The sequence below is a fragment of the Cavia porcellus genome, unplaced genomic scaffold (genome assembly GCF_034190915.1).
Source record: "Cavia porcellus strain 051 isolate PalLab524CR breed Dunkin Hartley unplaced genomic scaffold, mCavPor4.1 scaffold_20, whole genome shotgun sequence".
Lineage (NCBI taxonomy): Eukaryota > Metazoa > Chordata > Mammalia > Rodentia > Caviidae > Cavia > Cavia porcellus.
In genome coordinates, this window is record NW_026947503.1 from 59701893 (window position 1) to 59715856 (window position 13964).

At 37.7% G+C, this 13964-nt stretch overlaps 1 protein-coding gene across 4 annotated transcripts in view; it reads right to left on the reverse strand.

Annotated features, from left to right (window-relative positions):
* Positions 1-13964, reverse strand: part of Yes1 (YES proto-oncogene 1, Src family tyrosine kinase) — a 78298-nt gene that overhangs the window by 34420 nt on the left and 29914 nt on the right. Inside the window, exon 1 of one of the 4 annotated variants that reach the window (XM_003474120.5) lies at positions 6304-6323. The exons of the other annotated variants lie outside the window; for them this stretch is intronic. The gene's annotated coding sequence lies outside the window, so the exon portion shown is untranslated. Of the gene's footprint in view, positions 1-6303; positions 6324-13964 lie in introns of those variants that run through there. 4 annotated transcript variants of the gene reach the window in all.

Below are 13964 nucleotides of genomic sequence, written 5' to 3' on the forward strand. Positions count from 1 at the left end.
CATTATGTATATCTAAACTGTAACAATTCAATTGTTTTAAAAAAAGGACATTGATAAGTCAGTTTATGAAATACAAAATAAAAAAGACATATCCTTAATGCATACCAAACTTTACCCTAACCTATCTTTCCAACTTCTTCAACATTATATCCTACTATTTTCTCACAAGCATTTTAAGCTTGCGTGCGCGCGTGCACACACACACACACACACACACACACAACCATTTTCCGAGTAGGTACATATTCCCTAAGCATTCCTGTTTTTGTAGGGTTTTCATCTTCCTAAAATTGCCCCTGTCCAAAATATTCTCCATATGTCTACCTGTTAAAATCCTATCCATTTAATGATGGTCATTATACATGTTATTTATAACTCTGGCTGTCTCTATAATTAGTAAAATTATCTCTTTTTAAAAAAACCTGGTACACACAAATATAAACACTGGATGGGTGGTGGCACATGCCTATAATCCCAACTACTGCGATGGCTACACAATTCGAAGGCTAGTGTGGGCAACAGAGTGAAACTTTATGTACTTCAGGGTGTGAGCAAGCTTGAGACCCTGGATTCAATTCCAGCATAGGGGACGGGAAGGAAAGTAGTATTAATTGGGTACCATGTAATGTTTTGACACATGTATTCACACTGTGTAATACGCAGATCACATTATGTCTGCAAATATTTTTTTTTCTGAGACAGGGTCTTGCCATGCAGTTCAGACTGGTCTTGAGCTTGGAATGATCTTCCTACCTCAGCCTCCTGAGTGCTGGGATTATAGGTATGAGGCACCATGCCCAGCCATAAATGTTTATGATGAGGTAAAAAAAAACCTTTTTTCTTTAAAATCACCAATGTAGTTTTGGGGAGACTTCTGTATGCACCTCTGACTTTTAAAAGTTTTTTCCAATACTGACTTATGACTTAGCTTTTTTTTTTTGTTTCTGTCATGAATTAATAGGGAATAGGTTTAGCATCACTGATCACTCAAGAGATGAAAATTAAAACAATGCTGAGATTCTACCTTACTCCAGAAAGAATGGCTATTATCAAGAAATCAACCAATAAGGGCTGGGGATTTAGCTCAGCGGCATAAGCGCCTGCCTTAAAAGCAGGCAGTCGAGAGTTCCATCACAGGTACTGATAAAAAGGAAAAAGACAAAAAAAAAAAAAAAAAAAAAAGAAATCAACCAATAAAAAATTCTTTTATTTATTGGTGCTTTACACAATTTATTAACTGCAATGGACTTCCATTTTACTTTGATACATCTTTTCCCCATGGTGATTTACAGAGCTTTAAGCTAACATAGGTACTCCATGAGTATATGGCCATTTGGGTACACAACTACACAATACCACAGCAGTATCTTTTAGCAAGAAAAACACTGAAGAGTAAAGACCCAACACAGTTAACTAGGTAGGATAAAATCTGCTTGAAGTATTTGTTTCTGAGGTAAAGGCACCACATCTGTTCAATTAAGAAAACCACCTTTACAACACAGGACGATTTTTTATTTTTAAGAAGGCCCTAGAACACTTAGCTGTCAATGAGATACGGAATGGCAGGACTCCCTCCCCAGATTAGGCCATGAATTCATAGGCAATGGGTTCCACAACTCAGGCCCCTTCCCACTGATGCTCACAAAGTGCGCTTCTCTGGGCGAGGCTGGCTGGTGCCTCAGTTGAACCCAGGTACTTCTTCTCTTGGTTTCCTTCTTTTTCTGATCATTTGGAAAAATCTTTTTTTTTTCTTTTTCGTTTTTATCAGTACCAGGGATCAAACTCACGACCGCACACTTGCAATGGAAAAGTCTTTTAAAACATACACAGAAGTAGAAATCTTAAAAGAAAAGACTAACAGATATGGGAAATAGGGAAAGTATCTTTGTATCTGACTTGTGTTCTTTTTTTGCTTTCAATATACACGTAAATGTACAGATATGAAAGTTTGTTGGCATCCTTAATGTAGAAAACTTTTATACAAGCAAATAAAATCTCCTTCAGGAAAATAGGAAACCAAAAGGTCATTCACAAAGAAATATGAAAGCCAATTACCATGTGAAAATAAAGTACACCAAACTTCTTAGTCTTTCAGTAAACGCAAATTAAAACAAGATACTTTTATTTGTTTATCAGATTGGAAAATTCTGACTCAATGCTCAAGGTTTAGGAGTGAATTTTAACCATTAATAAATATCCATAAAACATTAAAACTTCAAAAACTATAAAAATACCAGTACAAGGAATTAGCAAACTATGCAGCCTAAATATTAAGAACATATTAACAATTACATAAACTAGTTTTAGGAAAAAAAACCGTTATACAAGTGAGCAAAATTATGAGGAAAAAGTCAACAACTGTTTTAACTGATTTTCAATTGCACAGTGGGTGGGGAAGTATCACATCAATTCAAGACAAAACACTGTAATTAACATACCCTGTTTTCTTAGTCCCTCCTCTTCATTCTCTTCTCACTCTGAAACCATCCTGTATCCCCAGCTCCAAGTTCTCTCCATTGGAAGGCACTCCTTCCCCTGCCTTATCAAGTCTTCCACTACTACTCCTAACCTGTCCTCCAGTTCTTTCTCTTAATCCAAAATTTTTGAGCCAACCCCTCACACCCACCACTTACCCCTTCCAATAGCCCAGGACAGATCCTCCTTTTCAATCCTTTCTCTCAAAAGACCAATAACACACAAAAACAATCATTGCCACCCATCCTGTTCAGAAACATTATTAAAAAATATAGGATGTGACTTACAATTTTAAGTGAACTTCAGGTACAAATAGGAGTTAAGCAGATTTTTATGGGTTGCCTTAGAAACATCTTTTTATAGAAAATATATAGGAAAGTCTCTTCCAAGTTCCAAACTACTAACAGATACGTATTTATTAACAATGTATGTTACTGGATCCTGTAAAAACTGAGTATGGCAAGAAATGGTTTCTTTTCTTTAAAAAGATCACAAGTTATTATAGTAACCCACTTTGATTTCCTATTAACTTGATTTGAAACCCTGCATTGCTCTCACCATCTTGTTTTGACTGATTTTCCTCTATTCTGTTATGCTTGATAGTACCAAGTTCGAAAGTCTAGGCAACAACTATGAAGACAGTAAGATTCATTATGACGCTCATTCTGGTTGACTATTATCTTCTTTTGAAGTCCTCTAATGTCTCCAATGTTTTGATTTTATTGGTCTTATTCTTTACTGTTTTGTTCAATTTTATTGTAACTGATGATATAGGCAATTCTTTTTAAGATAACAAGAGGCATTATGGTAACCATTGTTGATCACCTTGTATTTTGTTTTTACATTATGTATTCTGTCCATCCTTTTGATTTGACTAACTGTCCTGTTATGTCACATTTGGTTTTCTTCAAAAAAAAAAAAAAAGTAATAAGAACTGTGGGAGTAATAAAACCCAAAATGTGTAATAGTCATTGTACAAAAGAAAGGAAAAGAAAGTGCTAGTGTATAAGATAGATAACTGTATTACTGAATTTTGTTGGATCATTGAACAAAACTGCTTGCAGTTTCACTGTTTGAAAGTCCCCTCTATATGCTTTAATTTTGTAACTTGAATAACTATTTCTAAGATGACAATATGTAATTAACTAAAAATAAATAAATAAATAAATAAATGAAATAAAAAGATCACAAATAAGTAAGTATAAGAAACTTCCCCCACCTCTCATGTTTGGTATGGAAGCCAGGGCCATGATACATGTTAGGCAAGTATTCTGAGGATCACTCTGGCCTTAAGTGTAAGAAACAAACACAACATTGAAAAATGTGAAATCTGCCAAAGAGGGAAAAAATGCCAGAGTGGAGGCAAGTACAAAATGCCTTAGGAATACACCAGAAGTTATCAGTTCAATCTTGAGTTCTTTGGAATGAAAGTTTTGCAAAAGAAGTGGTGTGCGACCTGGCCCTTTAAGAGCTGGACATTTCCAAGAAGACAAAACAGGATTCCAGGATGCACAAGGAGTGTGTAGATGGCTCAAATGTACGGGGGAAAAAAGCATGGTGTGCTCAGGGAACAGAAAACTCTTCTGTGGCCGGACTACACAGAGGTATCTGTAAGCATGACAGGATGGGCAGCTACAAGTAGAGAGAACTGATATAAGGATTACCTGGTACATGACAACTTTATCTATAGAGGATTAAGAAGGATAAATGGAGTCCACATACCTGTTCAAGACCAGGTTGGGCAGCATAGCAAGCCTGTTTCAAACTAAGTAAAACATAACAAACAAAATATTACCAAGAATTTTTTGAAAAGGTCATTAGCAAGAGAAGATACGAATATGACTATTATCAGTAAGGCACTTTAGAAAGAAGAAGCAATAATGGACCAATGTGTTCATTCCAGATGTTCACTTTAGATGTGGGTAAAACAAGTCACTAAGTCTAATAAAGAATTCATAACATGCCTAAAGCTCAAAAAAAAAAGGTAGGAACTAGGGAAAGATTAAACAAAAATATATTCAGGTTAACTAAATCTTTTAGAGATCATAAAACTCAACCAAGGTACAGATCTGAAGGGAAGTGAAGACCGGATACAATGCTGGATGACACCAACACACAAGAAATGCACAGGAAAAGCAATTAGCAACAATTAAAGCTGGGAATACTTCCATCCTAGAAAGGGCAGTTATCAACTAAAGAGAAACTTCCAACTGCATCCTATGGCATGTATTTTCTTAAGAGAAAACAGTAATAATAAAAAATGTTAACATGTTAAATATGAGTAATAGATACAATTATTTTCACTTAAAGGTTTGCTGTTGCTTGCTTCTTTGTTTTTGAGACACGGACTCACTATGTAGTGCAGGCTGGCCTTGAACTTACAGTGATCATCCTGCCTCAGTTTCCAGAGTGCTAGGATTACAGGCATGCACCACCATGCCTGGCAATTTAAAGTAATTTCTAATTAAACAAACCTTCAATAATAAATAGGATAGTACACAGAAATAAAGGGACAGATTTTCAGGAAGAAAATGGCTAATAATGTGAAAGACCAAAATAAAGTGACATTTAAATGAATTTTAAAAGGCCAGCTGATTAGTAATTAGGAGCCTACTGGTACCTTGTTTATTTAGCAGTGCTGGGAACCTAATCATCCCCAGCTTTATTTTCCTTTTTCTTTTGAAATAAAGCCTTTCTAAATTGCTCAATCTGGGGTGATCCCCTTGCTTGTCTTCCAGAGTGCTGGGATTACAGGCATGCGTCATTATGCCTGGATCCACTGGTGACTTTAGCAAAAACACTTCTTTCTTCATTTTTCCCCCAGAATTCAAGGCCTCATGCATGTCAGGTAAGTTTCCCATCAGCCCAGCAAGAACATTTCTTAACAACATGAAGATAAAGGATACACTGCAGTAATATAAATAAATTAATGATTAGGCCATGAAAACAGAGGATTCTGGGGATGTAAGATTGGTAACACACACTATCAATATACCTTACCTAATTTGTCTAGTTTATTATCTACCTCCATCATAGCCTTAGTGTATAATCTAATGCAACAGACAGCGCCACTTTGCCCTTCATTGATAAAAGAACCCTCATTTGACTTACTCATCTTTTATCTGCCAAATCCTTTGTTAGGCTTGGCACCTGTTTAAAACTAGGTATCAATGCATCACTTAAGTACTCAGGACCTCTTATTTTCTTGACAATTTGCTGATTGAGCCATGAGCATAGGCTTCTAGGAAGTTTTCCTCACTTTCAGAAATAGAAATATAATAAATGTTTCAGTTTTTCCGTATCTACGACACTAAATCTGGTGTAGCCATGCAGAGACCACCGACTACCTACCAGAGGGAAGAGCAGAAAGGTAAGGAAACATGGGGCCTAGATGATGTTCAAGTACTAAACAACCCTAAAATATTTGAGCTCCAGAAACTTCATTCTATGACATAACAAATATCTACTGTATACGCCAGTTTTGGTTTGATTCTCTGTTACCTGCAGTTGAAAGAATCTTTGTAATGTATTGCTTGTGAGCCATGCATGGTGGTACACAACTATGATCCCAGGTACTTAGTGAAGGGGGCCCAAATCACTTGATAGTCCTTAATGTATTAAATCTCTTTACAACTAATCAGGGTTTAATAGCATAACACAAAACGATTCTAAACTTTCCTCAGAGTGTTTACATAAACATAAAATATCCTTAAAAGTTACATTTATACCTCTATCTACATTTTTAAATGAACTACTGTAAAACTATACAACCAACAATAAAATCACAATATAGATTATTTTGATCATCCCCCAAAATTCCTGATGTACCTTTTCCAGGCAATCCTCTTTCCCAGTCTTAGGCAACCAATGATCTGTTTTTTTTCTAACTTAAGATTTATTGTGATGGGGGCTGGGGATTTAGCTCAGCAGGCAGTCATGAGTTCGATCCCTGGTGCCGATAAAAAGGAAAAAGACAAAAAAAAAAAAAAAGATTTATTGTGACTTAAAAATTACAAGAATAGAATCATATCACTGTAGTTTCCTGTATCTTTTTTCCCATTAAACACCATCTAAAGTAATTCCAAATTGTTGCATATTTCAGTAGCTACGTAATTTGTATTGGCGTGAAGAATTTTATCATATGGCTATAACAATATTCTCTTTTTGATGGGATTTTGAGATGTTCCTGTTTGGGCTATTATAAATAAAGCTGCTATAAACAATCCAACAAGTCTTTAGGTGGATGGACATGTATCATTCTTTCCATTCCCTGAATGGTTACCTAGCACTGGAACTGCTAGGTGTTCACCAGAGGAACAGATTTAATAAAAGATACACACACACACACACACACACAGATATATCCATATAAAGATATAGGGATATATATACATATATCCACATAAAGATATAGGGATTTACAAGGTTACAATGGCCACCTGCAGAATCAGGTGTGCAAAAGGGCTGATTGCATGTTGGAGATTTAAAGGATCCAGTCAAAAGTAAAAGGTCTGGGGCTCACCGCAGAGTCCTGTGGGAGGAAGCCTAGAGATGGATGTCAAAAGGTGATGGCAAAGACCAAAGCCCCTCTGAAGCAACAACAGAAGAAGACTTCCTGTTTCTTTCCCTTTTTATTCCTCCCAGGCTACAAGCCTATTGGTGTCACTCCTACTCAGCATGAGTCTTTCCTCTTTAGTAAGTCTATCATCTAGACATGCCCTGAACGCTGCTAAACCAATCAACTGGGCTCTTTTTAATCAAATTGACAGCCCTGTTAACTATCACACTTGGTGTTTAAAGTTAAGCATACTTTTATTGCAAAAAGCTGTTAGTTTTCCACATTGGCTATACCATTTTGTAGCTCCACCAATAATGAATGTGAATTTCAACTGCTTCACATCCTCAAAAAATCCATCAGATGTATGCATGGTTATAGATAGAATCCAAATATTCTTTACATTTCACTCTAGGAAGCTTTGGCAATTGATATAAAAAAAAAGCAGACAACATAAAATGTATCAGGCTGAGCTGGTGCTTTATTTACAAGTATATCTTTACTACAGGAATGCTGTAAAAATCATAAAAATGGCAAAATAACACTGATAGAAATAAAGGCCAGGAGTTGACTAAATGCCAAAGTCTTTACCACTAATTTGTCAAAATCTATAAAAAACAACTAACAGCAAACCCATCTTCTGAGGTATATTATTTTTATATTTAGAGTAGGTTTAGAGGCAGCCTACATAAAAATGCCTGTTACTAGGATACCACAAGGACTATCTTATATCTGTAATGCTTCTAAACCTCTCTCATTTAACAAATTAGAATATTTCCAGATGTGGTACACACATCTGTAACTCAGGAGGTTGAGGCAGGAGGATCACTGGGAGTTTGAGGCCAGCCTAAACTGCATAGTGAGATCCTGTCTCTAAAACAAAAACAAAAGGAAACAAAACAAAACAAAAAGGAGTGTAATTTATGTAAGTAAAGTTCACCCTTATTAATAAGCCTTCATGTTCTGACAAGTGCATACAGCCACAGCAAACTGCCACATCATGGCAATGAAGAGCAGTTCCACAACCCCTAGCATTCCTCCATGCCCTCTGTAGCTGACCGCTCCTCCCAGGCCCAGGAAACCCCCAATCTGTCTTCTGTTCTTTCAGCTGTGCCTTTCCCAATACCACTCCAATGGGATCACACAGTATGCTGTGCAACTTTTTAATTTTCCTTTACCTTCCCTGAGGTATATGCCTCTGTATCAATGTTCATGTCTTTTTACCACTGAGTACATATACAATTTGTTTACTCACTCTCCAGTGGAGGAACATCTGAGTTGTATTTGAGAGCCACAAATACAGCTGTCACAACTATACACCTATAGGTTTTCTATGAATGCATGCTTTGATTTCGGTTAAGTAAATACCCAGGGGTAAAAACTGCTGGATTATATGGAGCCAGACTTCATGAGAAACTACAAGCCTTCTTGAAAGAAGCTTTAACTTCATTCTCACTATCAAAATGAAAACTCCAATTGCCTCATGTTCTTAACTCTTGCTATTATCAGTTTTTTAAAAGTCATCCTTACAGGCACAATGAGACCTCTTTGTAGTTTTAATTTACAATTCCTAATGAGTAAGTGCCTGACACTGAATATGTTTTCATGTGCTTATTTGTTTCTTAGTTATTCATTTATATTTTAGTGAAGTCTGTTCAAGTCAATTCTTTAGTAGGGAACTCTTCTTCTATGTTCTGGAAACAATATTTACTATTATCAATCAGGCATAGTGGTTCACATCTGTAATCACAGTGCTCCGGAGGCTGTTACATAGTGAGTTCAAGGCCATCCTAAACTACACAGTGAGACTCCGTGACCACTCCACCACTCAAAAAGAGTACAACTATTATATAATAATGTATTTTTATATATTCTGTAATCATGTTCTTTGTCTCATACATATATCATTAAGAATTTAAAATTTGATGATTGGTCTGGTCTGAGAATTCTTCACCAGAAGACTTCATGTTTTTATCTAGAAATATGAACTCTTACCTCAGGCCTACTGGCTCACTTAAAGCGAAATTTCCTAAATGCTGTAAAGCCAATATCTGGTTCTCTTAACTAGAATTTGTTGAAAAATTAACCATAACTCACTGAATTTGGTACCTTTGTCAAAAATTACCCTTATATGTTTGGGTCTATTTCTGTATTTGTTTCATGTCTATGTTACTGCCTTTATTATTATAACTCTACCGTAAGTCTTTTTTAGTTACTTTTCTCATTGCTGAAACAAAATATCTGATTCCCAAAGTTAAAGCAGGAAGGTTTATTGAGCTCCTGGTGTGCAGAGGTTTCAGTCCACAATGAGCTGGATCCAAGGTAGGGTGGCTTGGCAAGAGGTATCCCATAGCACCTACAAAGTAGCAAAAGCAACAAGGGAAGGAGAGGCAAGCCTCCTTCTGCTGCTTAAATCATATGCAGGCTACCCACCCTAGGGTGGGTGTAGCACTCATACCCTTCATCCTTGCCAGACCCATGCCAAACCAATCTGTTGTAGTCAGGGGTTGTGCAGAGAACAATCAGAATCAGGACATGGAGTTTATAATATTATTTTTATAATGGTCACCGAGAGTTAACACAAGAAAATGTAGGAAATCTATCTGCAACACCAAAGACATAGAATATTTAGGCAAGGCCTAAATCCCACAGCAATGTCCCACATGAGTCCAGAGGAAAACCCAGAGCTCATGACAATGCCTCCCAGGAGTCTAACTGGAGATCCAGAGCCCACAAGAAGGACTCACACCAGTCTCTTTTACAGATCTGTGCCGGGAAGGCCCAAAGGTCAGCGGTGGAAGCCAGAAAGTCCATCGGGGTGAAGGAGCTGTGCTAGTGGGATGAGGGTTCTACACTGGAGCCAGGAAGTCACACTCACAACAAAGACCAGGGCTGTCCTGAAAAGCACCATAGCCATCCTCAGCAACACGGAGGCCCGAGCTCCTCAGACAACAAGCACAATCAGGCACATGCCAGGAAGCCAGTGTGATGAGTTCATCCTGGAGACCAAACAGCACATGTCTTCCCCTCCGAAGCCAGGAAGCAATGCTCGATGTGAGGACCAAAGCTTCTCCAGGAGAACCAACAGCTCAAACAGCAACTCATAGGAGAACCCACAATGCCTCAACGTAACAATGCCTTAATGCCTTCTCCTTCTCCACCTCTTTATTTATGCTGGCAACTTTCCTCAGGTGGAGAATCTATGCTCAGTGCCATGCTGATGTAACCCAGGTGGCATTAAGTTGACCGCCAGTTCTTAATCCACAACACAATCTGTGGACTGATTTACTAATCACACACCCTGTAGCCTAGCACCACTCTCTCTAGATATAGCCTACCTCTGTCGTGTCACTGCAAAAGCAGCCAAATGCAATACACAAACATATTAAGTAGGTCAGGGTTGAAATAAAATAATCTCCAAAAATAGATGGTGGACCAGATTTGGCTGACAAAGGTCACAGTCTGAAAACCATGCTCTGGCATCTTTGTATTTCCACACAAATTTTAGAATTAGTCTCTCCCAAAACGCCTGCTGGGACTTTGACTGGGACTACACTAAATCTATAGATCAATTTAGGGAGAACTGATATCTTAAGAATGTGAACCTCTTGATCCATGAATATATTATTACATTTATTAGAGTCTTACAAATTTCTCAGCAATTTTTTGTAATTTTCAGTGTATAGGTATTGTCAAATTTTTGTTAAGGTATTGCCCAATTTTTATTTTGGTTATCACCAGGCATCTCATGGGCTTTTATACAATTATAAATCGTATTACTTTAGTTCTATTTCTAATTGTTCAACCCATATTCAGACACATATACTGTGTAGTAACATCTGTATGCTAACTTTATTATAGTGACTCTGCTAAACTTATTGGTTTTACTAGCTAAAAAGGTCCCACAGAATTTTCTACATTTAAGACCATGTGTACAAATAAATAAACAGCTTCACCTTTCCCAATGTATGCACTTCTCCCCCACTGCTTTAATACACTGGGAAGCACCTCCAGTACAATGCTGCATAGCAAGCAGCTTTGCCTGGCTCCTGACCTGAAAAGGAAAGCTCCAGTCTATCACCTGCAGCAGGTCCCTCCCCTGTCTTGGAGGATTTTGCTAGTAACCATCCTCCTCAAGCTGAGAAAATTCCCTTCTAATTCTTTGTTTGCTGAGAAATTTAATCACAAATAAGGGTGCTGAACTTCATTATAAGTTTTCCTTCCTGTTCTAGATGATCATATAAATCTTATTTAACTAATATGATGAAATTATAGTAATTGATTTTTCAGTATTAAATCAAACCTAGAACCGCTGCATTCCCTGTTTGATTATAGTATCCAATGGGTTTTATAGGTTTCTGAGAGCTATTATTTGCCTGTCAAATATTTTTATGCCTGGGATCAAGAGACACGCTGTTCTTTAGTAATTTCTGTGTTTTGGGGAATCGAGGCAATGTTAGACTCATGCTGGGAAGAGTTCTTTCTTTTTTTTTTAAATTAAAAGAATCTGGGGGGCTGGGGATTTAGCTCAGCGGCATAAGCGCCTGCCTTCCAAGAGTGTAGTCGTGAGTTCAATCCTCAGTACCAATTTAAAAACAAAACAAAACAATCTGGGGCTCAGGATTTAGCTCAGCGGCACAAGCGACTGCCTTGCAAGTGTGCGGTCGTGAGTTTGATTCCTGGTCAAAGAATTTTGGCCTAGACAAGACACTGTAGCCGGTAAAGCCAAGGAGCTCCCATCTCCCCCGCCCCTAGGAATTTACCTATGGTGCCAAACAAAGACCAATGGGCTACCTGTGCATCCCTAATGCCCTCTTAGATTCCACCCCAAACCGAGGCTACTTATGTGCTTCACTCCACGTGTTCCATGGAGAGATCACCAACCCCAGGGTGGAGATGCTGCACCCCACGGGATTCAGGCCTGTCTCTCCCCGCATTCTCAAAACAATGGTCATTTATATTTCATACTTCTTATCTTTTCAGCCGCCCCTGGTCCCCCACAATTCTATCACCTGGTACCGATAAAAAAGAAAAAGACAAAAATAAATAAATAAATAAAAGAATCTTAGGTTGTTACTACTTCCTCCTTAAATGTCCAAAAGAATTCACCAGTGAAGCTATTTGGGCCCAGAAGTTTCAATTACATATCCAATCTCTTTAATACACAGATTTATTCATATTCTTAATTTTTTCTTGTATCACTTTGGAAAAATAACTTTCAAGGACTTGCCTAATTCATCCAAGCTATTAAATTAGTATCAACATGTTTTCTATACAATTCTATACAATAACCTACTTTAGGCTCACCTTTTCTTTCCCTAGCAAGACCCTTGGCCTGTTGGGGATTTCCAATTATGTCATATCCTCTAGGATCAACAGGGGCTTCCTCTCTCGGTATAAAAAGCTCAAAAACAACCCTGCCACAGGACCCCTGCAGTCTGTCAACTCACATTAGCCAAGCACCCTCTGGCTTTCACTCTATAAATTCAGCAAAACACCATAGAGAGCACTGTTCTTATTTTTAGCATTATTATTGTATCCTTCTGCTAGAACTTTGCCCTGCAAGTTCCAGCTGCTTCAGCCTCCCTCAATTCTCCCTGGTAATTATCTCTTCTCTTCTTGTTTAAGATCACTCTTCTCTGGAGTGTTTAAGTGACCAAAGAGTCACCAGGTTTGCTTGCTTTCTTTCAGGGACCATAGTCCTGCTCTCCTGTTGTCCAATGTGTACAAATTTGTTTCAATTTATTTTGTCCAGATTTTGGGGGGCGGGGGGGAGGCATGGCCACTTAAAATGTTCTTAGAAATCAAAACCTAGAAAAATACTTTATTCCTTAATTCCTAAAACAAATTTTGACTTTATGTATCAAAGATTTATTCCAATACTATAATGATCATCTTCAAATAAATTTAACATTTTAGCTGGGTGTGGTAGAGCACATTGTAATCCCCAGCACTTTTAGAAGCAGGATGATTACAAGTTTGAGCCCAGTAGGGACAACTTAGCAAAACTGTTTGGAAATGAAATATAAGGGCTGAAGATATAGCTTAGTGCAAAAGCCCTGGGTTAAATCTCTAAAACAAACAGGAAAAACATTAAGATTTTAAGTATTTCATTATAACCTAGTAAAGTGCTCTGTAGCATTTTTCTTTTATATAATTTCAAGAAAGAAAACATTTTTAAAAGCATGTCTTTATGTATCTGCTTAGCAAATGTAAATTTTATACTCAGTTAGACTTTTTGGGGTGGAAAAAGTAGCTTATATAAATGTGGCAGTAGATAAGAGGAAACAATACCATAAAAAATCTGTAGCTATAGGGCAGCAGTCTGATCATACAGATTAATCTCCGAAGTGGTTCAAGTCTGACTGCAAGTCTTGACATAGACAATCACTGCTCTAGTGTCAGACGCTCCTTGCTTCCCTACTATAATGTGGACTCATCTCTATCCTGTATTTTCAAGGGGTTTGGGGGTATGTGTATATGTGCAAATGTACAGGCAACGCGTGTTGGTAAGACCTGGTCACAGGGCCTCCGCACTGCTAGTTAAATACTCTACTACTGGGTTATATCTCCAAGCCTTGCATTTCTGATGGTTTTAGCCAACTACTTCACTCTACTGACACAGTCATTCTCTACTGACACCTTGTAACTTTTACTTAAAATTCTTATACATTTGTGGGATACTCTAGATTCTCCAATATTCTAGTCACTGCCTGCTTTGCTCATTTCTGACCCTGCACTTGAAGAATGAGCAAGATTAAAAGCTGAATACTATTAAATTGCTTAACCTATGACAAGTTATGGCCTGGCTAACAGCTCACCCTATAGTCTCCTTAAGAGGCTGTGGATGATGACTACTCTGTTCAGTGTAATCTCTCCTTTGTATGTCTCCTAAACTAACTGTGACTGGTGAGTAGTAACACCTCAAATTCCA